The sequence below is a fragment of the Lytechinus variegatus genome, chromosome 2 (genome assembly GCF_018143015.1).
Source record: "Lytechinus variegatus isolate NC3 chromosome 2, Lvar_3.0, whole genome shotgun sequence".
Lineage (NCBI taxonomy): Eukaryota > Metazoa > Echinodermata > Echinoidea > Temnopleuroida > Toxopneustidae > Lytechinus > Lytechinus variegatus.
The window spans coordinates 65,513,859-65,523,482 of record NC_054741.1 but is presented as its reverse complement, the minus strand read 5'-3'; positions in this window follow the sequence as shown (position 1 = coordinate 65,523,482).

Sequence of the window (9,624 nt, the reverse complement as noted above, 5' to 3'; positions counted from 1 at the left end):
TCGTGAATTTTAAAGGTAAGATAAACAGAAGAACAACTATTAATCATTAAGGACTATTAATCAAAGACTAAGGACCACGCAAGGATGTTCATTTATACGCATATTATTCATTGTTGTAAATATGATAATTTTCATACGCAAATTCAGTATTGTAAAAATATGTTCTTGTTGAGAATCTCATACTTCCAATCGGGGGTCGATGGAGTTTAATAAAATCCTATCTTATCTGATGAATATAGGAATTCAGTGGAAGTTCACCCCCCCCCCCAAAAAAAAAAAAGTTTATTATAAAAATAGCAGAAAAGGCATCAAAGAATTTAAGTTATGAGAATTGTACTGTAAGACGTCATATGCGAGCAGCTTTCCAGCTACATATAGCGAATGGTAAACAAATCAATGAAATGTAATTTCTTCAAGTTCAGAAAATTGTATATGGTTTTTACTGTAATATACAAATCATTTGATCATGAAAAGAAAAAAAAGTCATCAGGAACCATTGAAAAATGAAATTCATGCATTTTTTTTATTACATAGCATATGAGACAGCCATGCGCGTAGCCGGGGGGGGGGGGGCGGTGGGGGCGGTCGCCCCCCCCCAAAAAAAAAACGTCACCAGAAAGAAAAAAAAAAGAAGGGAAAAAAGAGAGAAGAAAAGGAAAAGGGAAGGGAGGAAGGGGAAGAAAGGTAACTTTGTGTTTTTTTTCTTTTCATTCTTTATTTTTTCTCAAACTTTTTTTTCTGAAACTCCTTCACTCTTGCTCTAAATTTATATATGAATTTTGCTTCCGCGCTGCGCGCGGTTAATTATTGAAGATCTCCATTTTCCCCCCACCCTTTCTCTAAACCCTGTTTTTCCATCTCAGCTATATGTGTTTCTTGCCAGTTTCAGTTCAATGTATGCATGGAATTAGAGTAAGGTTAGGCCGAAGTATATGAAGTAATCTTGTTTTTTTAATTGATCGCGGAACTTTTGGTCGGGTCGGCTCTGGGGGGGGGGTAGTCTTTTTATCAATTTCTGCCGTCACCTACATAAAGTCAACTTCTCCGCTTTTCATCTCATTACTAAACAACCATAATTTTGGGGCAAACAGGTTCCTAATTTAAAAAGAGGAAGGTATAAAATTCTTGTATTAAATAAAAAAGTACGATATCTGTTCATCTCCTGTCCTGTTTTGCGCCCTCAGTTTGAAATTTTGAATGACACGTAAGTTTCTTTATACATGTAATTCAAAATGAAGGATAAGTCAAAGAAACTAAGGCATCCTTTTTTATCTAATTTCAATAAATCACAGAAATTTAAACTTTTTGCGCACCATTTTTCTCGTAATGAAGTTCAATAATCCTAGAAAATCAATTGAATTAGAGCCGATGGGGGTATTGGAGATATCTGTATTTGATGAAAAAAGTCCGCCCTTTGAAATTTCAGAATTATATTGCTCTGCGCGGGGAGGAATATCTTCCGCCCGGCATATACACTTCTTCTCCTCTGTTTTGCGAGGTAAAGATATGCACTGTCGCTAAATTGTTCATAAAATCTGATCTTTCCCAGGGAAGTATTCAATTTGTCTTTGAGAACACCCTTTTCTCGGGATCCTTTTCTCAGCAAAAAAATTGACAAAACGCTCTAGCTTCCACGCTTCGCGCGGGGTTATTATTATATGTATTTCCTCCATTGTATTCCTTTTTTGTGCGTTCACAATCAATTTTAAAACAAGGTTTAAAATCACAATAAAGGCAACTGAATTGGAGCTGATATACTAGAGACAAGAGAGACGGCTCCTTTTCATTTTTAATGTATGAAACCTCGAAAGCTTCGCGCTTCGCGCGGGAGGGGGAAACTCCCCCTCCCTGCACCCACCCCCTAGGGAACGCGCCCCCTCCAAAATAATACGCGGTTGGAGACAGCTGCTCGTTTATGACGTCACAAATCCAAAACATAACTTTCTTAATCTTTATTGGATTTTCATCAAACCTTCACCAATTCTATTATTCTGTTATTTTTACAACAAACTTTTCTTCAGGGTGAACTTAACTTCCCCTGAGAGGTTCAAATTAGCTGTAAATATATCAAATGTTTATTGCAAGTCCTATACTTGTATGATTACTGTACGTCGATCATATATACAATTAGATAATGAATTCACTTTTATTCGACCAAGAAAGGGAACATTTTAATTATCACTGATCTAAAAATAAAATAGGGCCTATTAGAACATATGATAAAATCGCGGGACGCAGAGAGAGACCAACGTTAAAGGCGTCCCGTGGGTACTTGATACGGACCTCGAGTCCGGGATGAAATTAATTGGCCTATCATGGATCTATAAGAAGTATATAGGGTCCATGCTCAAATTAACCAAGCAAAACGTTGGAAATTCCTTTAAAATCTGATAAAAAAGCTACATAGTTATTGAAATGCTATGTGCACGCCGTCATGCAATAGTCGGGCTCATGGTCGCTATAGGGTTTCCAGGGGGGGGGGGCTCTAATCGGTACCTATTACCGATCCGCGGCGACCACGTGTCATGGTACGTAAGTCCCCCATTCTCCTTAGTCCCATTTTCTCTCACCATACCCAGGGACAATCCCAGCTTTCATCAATTGGGGGGGGGGGGCGAAAAAATATTTCATTTATTTCCCCTTCGCGGCCACCCAAATCTGATATTTTTATTTTTTATTCTTTTTTAGGGGTTAGTCCTATCTAAATTTTCATTCTTAGAAACACGACAAGGCATTTCATAATTATATGGCCTGGATTCAAATTACCATCATGCGAGCGCGGCTGAGGGAGGGCCCAATTTTTTTAAAATAGATATTTTGTATATTTAGACCTGAAAGTTGAACATTTTGAGCAGCTTTTGTGATCATCATGAACTATATGTGTATCTAACTAAAAGTTCCATTTCGAGTGCAAAGCGCGGGCCCACTAATTTATGATAGACAGCTCGCAGTGATCCATGAAAAAAAAAACATATTTCACCAATCCTAAAATTGTGAGCGGAAAGCGGGAGCTGAAAATGTTTCAAACATTGATTTCTACCTGAAAACCCGACTGCAACCATGAAAGAGATATAACATTGACCAAACAATAATTTGAGAGCTGAAAATTTTGATTTCCGACCAGAAAACTGGATATTCTAAGCACTTTTTGTATGACTAATGCGTATATCTAAGCAATTCATCCAAGCGCTAGCTGAAACTTTTAAATAACTGTTCTGAAAAACAACATATTAATGTTTGCAGTGACTCATGAATAGATCGAATTTATCGAATAGAGCGAGCGCGGAGCTGAAAAAAAATTGAGATATTCGACCTGGACTGTTTGCTAAATTTTTCATATAGATTTGTAAATAAAGCTAAATTTGAGACTTAGAATTAATTAAACCGGGACATTCTAATCACTGTCGATAAAGAAGTTCCTTCCTCTTTCTTTCTTTATTTCTTTCTTTCTTTCTCTCTTTCTTTTTTCTCTCTTTCTTTCTTTCTTTTTTTCTTTCTTTTTTTCTTTCTTTCTTTCTTTCCTTCTTTCTCTCTTTCTTTTTTCTCTCTTTCTTTCTTTCTTTATTTCTTTTTCTTTCTTTCTTTCTTTCTTTCCTTCTTTCTCTCTTTCTTTTTTCTCTCTTTCTTTCTTTTTTTCTTCCTTCTTTCCTTTCTTTCTTTCTTTGTTTCTTCTATTTATTTATTTATTTATTTATCTATCTATTCATTCATTCATTCATTCATTCATTTATTTATTTATTTATTTATTTATTTATTTATTTATTTATTTATTTATTTATTTATTTATTTATTTATTTCATTTATTTTCTTTATCTCTTCTTTCCTTTTTTACCCTTCTTTTTTTCCTCTCTTCACTGTCTTTTCTTCCATTTTTCCCGACGGCAGCGCAGATTTACCGACGATATCCAAAGTAGTGTGTATGTGTTTGTGGTGGGGGCATAGGCGGCGAAAGCGGGGGGACGTCCCCCCCCCTAAATTTTAGGTTGGGGGACGATCCCCCTAAATTTTGTGTTGGTAACCTTTTTTATATTTTTTTGCTTGTCAATTTTTTTCCTGCGTCCCCCTATTATTTGTGATTGATAACCTTTTTTTTTCTCTGCTTGTCAAAACATTGTGTGGTGGTCCCCCAAAAATGTGTGGCTTCCGCTGCCAATGGGTTGGGGGGTGTCGCACCCCCACCCCTTAGCGACGGCCTTGGATGGGCTGATGATGTCATATCCCCACTTTCCCCTTTTTATGTTATCACGTGAATTATTTCATATTTTCATATAATAAAATAAAAAGGAATAAGTGGGATAATACATCATCAACTTGCCGATTACGTATTTCGAAGGAACAGCAAGAACGTTGCCCCGCCACTCTTCAGGTACACTGAAGTGATTTGTATGGATTATACAAGTTCATTTGTGAGAAGTTCATGAAGAACTGTGACTATCATGGCTGAGAAATGATGAGAGAAGAAAATAAAAGAGATAGAGTCCGGACATAGAGGAAATAGAGTCTCGAGGGAGGGGATCGGAGATAGAGAGGGAGAGATGGGGGAGGGGGCATAAGAAATATTCTTTTTTCCAGTTTCATTATGATAACCAAAATCAAAGATGAAGAGTGACTTTTTTAATACGAAGTAAATAAAACAGTAAACCATTTTCTTAGGTCCGAGTTTGATAAAGAGTATCAAGAGTGAGAATCAAAGGGGATGGTGGAAATAATTTAGCACACTAAAAAAGACAATATATTGGTGGAAATAATTTAGCACACTAAAAAAGACAATATATTGCATAATCATATAGAATCACTTCTAAAACAACACCAGATTTTATTAAGGTACGGCAAACAAAAATTCCATAGAGTACATACCTGTATTTACAATCACAGTTGGAACTATTTTTCAAACTCCATTTAAAAAAAAGGAATTAATGAAAAACTATTCTAAAGTGGACGATAGAGCACGTAACATAAAGAGAAGAGCGTGAGTGGCGTGTTCTCACTTGAAAAGGGGGTAAAGTTCTGTTAAAAAAGAGAAGGTATTGCCAGGTAAAGTTTGCCTTTGAAGGGTTTTTTTTTAATCATTTTTTTTATAAAGATACTTGGGCTGGATGGCTAAGGTGAGGTTAAAGGTCAAGTCCACCTCAGAAAATGTTGATTTGAATCAATAGAGAAAAATCAGACAAGCATAACATTGAAAATTTCATCAAAATCGGATGTAAAATAAGAAAGTTATGACATTTTAAAGTTTCGCTTATTTTCAACAAAATAGTTACATGAACGAGCCAGTTACATCCAAATGAGAGAGTCGATGATGTCCACTGATCTCTCCCCTAAGGGAGAGATCAGTGATGATGTCACTCACTCACTATTTCTTTTGTTTTTTATTGTTTGAATTACAATATTTCAATTTTTACGAATTTGACGATTAGGACCTCTTTGCCTGAAGCACAAAATGATAAAAAATGGAATTCGACGTGTTCAGGGAGGAATGAAACTTCATTTCACATGACAATGACGAGAAAATAACAATATTTCATATTTCATATAATAAAATACAAAAGAAATAGTGAGTGATGTCATCAACTATCTCATTTGGATGTAACTGGCTCGTTCATGTAACTATTTTGTTGAAAATAAGCGAAACTTTAAAATGCCATAACTTTCTTATTTTACATCCGATTTTGATGAAATTTTCAGTGTTATGCTTGTTGAATTTTTCTCCTTTTATTCAAATCAAGTTTTTGTTGGGGTGGACTTGTCCTTTAAGATCTAGAATAGCCCCTAACCAAATCCAAAATTCAGGATCAATTTTTTGGATGGGGGATGGGGAGACGAATAGTGAAGCCAATAATTTCCCTCGATTGAATAAGTTGGCTAAGACGATACATTGTTCGTTTTTTCTCATTTGTCTTCTTTCTTATTTTTTCCTCTTGTCCCCCTTTCCTTGCACTTAAAAAGTCATAGAGGTGGTCCAGAACCTAGCCGTTCTGTGGTTCAGTGAATTCAAATAGAAGTGCAAAATAGACTGTGAATCAAGAAACGCACACGAAAACCATGTTAAACTTATCTCCCCCTCCACACACATTTATAATATTTAAATATCTAAAATAATGGACTTTGCAGTAAATAAATACATGTTTAACAATATATGGCGAAATAGTATGAACATGTTTACTCATAAAACTGCCATTAATAGGATTTGAAAACGTGTTTTACACCAACTCCTTACAAACTTACACAAATACACATACCCAGTAATAAATATTGTCCATGTCGGTATAGATAGTTCTTGATAACATTTCAGTACGGTAAACTACCAACGCAAACTATTCATATTTAGTTGCATTCGACTTTAATTGATCATACAGTACAGATCGGGTATTACACTTTCAGCGCAGCACATCTATGAATACATTGAAAATAACAACATATAACATTCTAACAATGATTGAACATAATAAGTTAATAGCAGTGACATCAAAGTAACGGATTGTTTCATTAATTTCGTTAGTTACGAACGGCTTCAATAACAGACAAAATATGTGATTCTAAATCATTTTGATCCCATAATCTTTAATCGGAGTTTGATAGCGTACATTTCCGGTACGAAATATTTAATTGTGTTATTCAAACGAACTTCAATATCATAAGAGAAAGTCATGTTTTGTAAAAGCATTTTAGAAAAAATGGGTTCAGATAAAAATGTAATAATACAGTCCATTCAAAGTTACTCGTTACTTTACGGAAATCAGAACAAAGTACATCGAGGTTTTTTTTTTCATTTTACAAAAACCAAATTTAAATTCTGATAAGGATTTTAGAAAATTAAGAGAAATCAGATGCGCAATTAATCACAAACCTGCAGCAATAAAAATTGTAAAATAGAGAATCTTATTGCAGCAACATAAACCGTTAAAGATAATTTAAACAACGCTATTTACTATATGAATCGCACAGTAGTTGTTAAAACAATTAAAACACGTTTTTAAAATCTTATACATCAAGCTTAAATTATTGATAATTAAATATGTGAATTCAAACTTTGTTGTTTAAGATATTAAACAATTGTTTAAATGTTTAAACAACAACTGTGCGAGTCGCATATAGTACATGACAGCCTTGTTTAGATTATTTTTTAACAGTGTATTACTAACATTCAATACATCGCTATATGGCAGCAAACAATTTCAATGACCATGGTGACATCCAGGTATATAATATATATAATACATAGGTCAATTTTAGAATTTGAATCAATAAAATATATAACAGTAAACAGGAATCAGAATAACAAAACATTATAGAATCGAATAGATAATGACGGATTGAAACATCATTCACACAAATAAATGTAAACAATATCAAATAAATCAGGTGATCGTAGAATAGAAAAATATCGAAATATATTAAGATAAAGACATTTATTTATATATCTATAAATATTAAAACATATATATACATATAAATATTTATTGGAACATTTTAACTTTTACAAGATAAAGCAAAAAGCAAGAGTTTCGGCGCTATAAAATTACAACTGTGAATGTTCGTCTTTATTATGGCATTCATTTCAATTGCCCAAGGCGGTTCATAAATGTCGCTGACCAAAACTTTTTTCTAAGTCGACTTCTCAGATCGAATATGCGATATTATTTACTGGCGAACACAAACAAAATATTTAAATTATAAACTTCTAACAACTTGAGCAATTTATGTGTATATATCAATGTCGAATCTTGTGGCACCATGGAAATTTGTTTGACTCAGGGAAAAATGATATCAGTGAAAAATCTTGTCGAAGCAACATGATACATACAGCACATCACTAGATGGCAGCAAACAGCATAATCATCTCACAATGACATAATATACAAAAGTAGAACATAAAATGATAGAAAAATTAACAATATACATGAATCAGAATAACAAATTCATTATAAAATTCAATAGTGACAGATTTTAACAATATTCACACATTATACATGCAAACATAATGTAAACAATATCAAATAAACCAGGTGATCGTGTACTAGAAAAAAATGTCCAAATATAAAGACTTTCATTTGATTCATGTGTTCTGACTTTTACGATAATAAGCAAAAAGCAAGACTTTCAGCACAATAAAAATACAAGTGGAATGCCTCTGGCCGTCTCACCTGCATCACGCGGTTCAATATAGCAGCAGTGCTGACTTTGAATACTACTCTAACTCGCACAAGATGTTCAGTGATACATGGTTACTCTTATGTCCACTTTTTATGAACTAGACCAATAAACTTACAGAGATATGATGGTTATTCAACAAAAAACCCAACATGGCCAAAGTTCATTGACCTTACATGACCTTTGACCTTGATCATGTGACCTGAAACTCGCACAGGATGTTCAGTGATACTTGATTACTCTTATGTACAAGTTTCATGAATGAGATCCATAAACTTTCAAAGTTATGATGGTAATTCAACAGATACACCCAATTCGGCCAAAGTTCATTGACCTTTGACCTTGGTCATGTGACCTGAAACTCGCACAGGATGTTCAGTGATACTTAATTACTCTAATGTCCAAGTTTAATGAACTAGACCAATAAACTTTCAAAGTTATGATGGTAATTCAACAGATACCCCCGATTCGGCCAAAGTTCATTGACCCTAAATGACCTTTGACCTTAATCATGAGACCTGAAACTTGCACAAAATGTTCAGCGATGCTTGATTACTATTATGTCCAAGTTTCATGAATCAGATCCATAAACTTTCAAAGTTATGATGGGAATTCAACAGATATCCCCAATTCGGCCAAAGTTCATTGACCCTAAATGACCTTTGACCTTGGTCATGTGACGTGAAACTCATGCAGGATGTTCAGTGATACTTTATTAACCTTATGTCCAAGTTTCATGAACTAGGTCCATATATTTTCTAAGTTATGATGACATTTCAAAAACTTAACCTCAGGTTAAGATTTCGATGTTGATTCCTCCAACATGGTCTAAGTTCATTGACCCTAAATGACCTTTGACCTTGGTCATGTGACGTGAAACTCATGCAGGATGTTCAGTGATACTTGATTAACCTTATGGCCAAGTTTTATTAACTAGGTCCATATACTTTCTAAGTTATGACGTCATTTCAAAAACTTAACCTCAGGTTAAGATTTGATGTTGACGCCGCCGCCGCCGCCGTCGGAAAAGCGGCGCCTATAGTCTCACTTTGCTTCGCAGGTGAGACAAAAACTGAACGTTCGCTTTTATTATATACATGGCATTTTTCCATTGTCCAAGGCGGTTCAAATGTCGCTGACTAAAACATTTTCTTAACCTAGTTTACAGGTATATGCGATCTCAATTACTGGAACATGCAAGAAATATTATTTACATTTTTGATATACCATGTATACACTGTCAAAATCGCCAATCGCAGTGTCCAATTTACACTAGGAAATCAAATTAGACCACTTTTACCATGGGCGGAAATCCCAGGGGCCCGTTGCATGAAACTTTTTACCTGAGCAAAACTCAGGTTGTTTTTACTAGAGTTTTTGCCCTGTGCTAAAGTCAATGACGGAAATCAGACTAACCTTAGTTTTCATTTTTTACCAGAGTTTTCTCAGGTAAAAAGTTTTATGCAACATGCT